Source organism: Rhagoletis zephyria, unplaced genomic scaffold (assembly GCF_001687245.7).
Source record: "Rhagoletis zephyria isolate East Lansing unplaced genomic scaffold, Rhagoletis_zephyria_1.1 Rzeph_scaffold_22192, whole genome shotgun sequence".
In the NCBI taxonomy this organism is placed as follows: domain Eukaryota; kingdom Metazoa; phylum Arthropoda; class Insecta; order Diptera; family Tephritidae; genus Rhagoletis; species Rhagoletis zephyria.
Window position 1 is genome coordinate 6,015 of NW_016179250.1, and position 1,371 is coordinate 7,385.

The window sequence follows — 1,371 nt, forward strand, 5'->3', positions numbered from 1 at the left end:
CAGCAACTATTCCAGCTTTGGAAGACAACATTTCCGAAGAAATTCGGGCTATTCCGGCCGAAATGCTCGAAAAAGTTGCCCAAAATTGGACTTTCCGAATGGACCACCTAAGACGCAGCCGCGGTCAACATTTAAATGAAATTATCTTCAAAAAGTAAATGTCATGGACCAATCTAACGTTTCAAATAAAGAACCGATGAGATTTTGCAAATTTTATGCGTTTTTTTTAAAAAAAAAGTTATCAAGCTCTTAAAAAATCACCCGTTACAAGACCGCGTATCGTCATTGTGCAAAACCGAGTAACTGAAATTGGCTGCCAAAAATTAGATTTGCTCACACAAGCTCTTGACTCAATCCTTACCCATTCGTCCTGAAATATACTAGCCAGAAATACGATCACTTTATAAAAAAGAGAACCATTTTGAAATATGAGTGTTTCTACAACTTCACATACGTAGTTTTGCATTTTGTTGATACGCGGTTTTGCACTTTAAGCTAATTTGCTTTGGCTATTTGTGAGCTTAAAGCTTTCAGGCTGTCTGAGAAGATGAAGACTAGCTTTTTCTCTGTAGACACAGGGGTCTTGCCAACATATCCACCTGATACACACTCCTGTGGCCGGAGAGGCAAAAAGATGTTATTAGCCTTATTTCAGGTGAAAAACAACTCCTGCTTCAAAAAAAGTTTATGGATTTAGGCAGTGAGTGAGAACTTAGATTCCCTCGATATATGTACGTATGGGCCGGCTTCTTTAAATTTTACTGCTGCAATAACAGCATCCTCTTGAGAAATTAAGTCCAGTGCAAATAGATGCAACAACGAAATTGGGACTTCTGAGGGCGTGGAGCAAAGGGTTCGTCTTATGCACAATTCCGTGTTTTAGACTTTGAAGACTTCTAAGCGCTGTTGGTTTCATGGGTGCATGCCGCCATACTAAAACTCCCTAGAGTATAGTTTAGCAGAACATCGCAAGCACCAGCACAAGATCGACTGATGCAAAACCGTTTTAACAGAAGAATAGTCGAAGGGTGAAATATGGGCCTTCGCTGTAAATGTAAGGCGGAAGAGGATACAGATTATTCATTAATAGGCTGTGCTGTGGCTTCCGTGAACTCTAATACATCTACAAATAAATGAATCCGTCCAAAACCGTTCCTCTATTTGAATGTATCTGTGGTGCAAGTATCACAATGCATCGGAATTCTTAAGAAGTAGCCTCGAATTGTTTTGCTTTTATTCGCCAAAAAATGTATACTGGAAAATTTAATCTCCTTCGGCGTTGTTTTGAATATTTGTATCGACACTCCTAACGTCCTGTATTCAGACAAATGTGCGTGCTCTATCGTCTTCGAATATATTTACTTACATGCG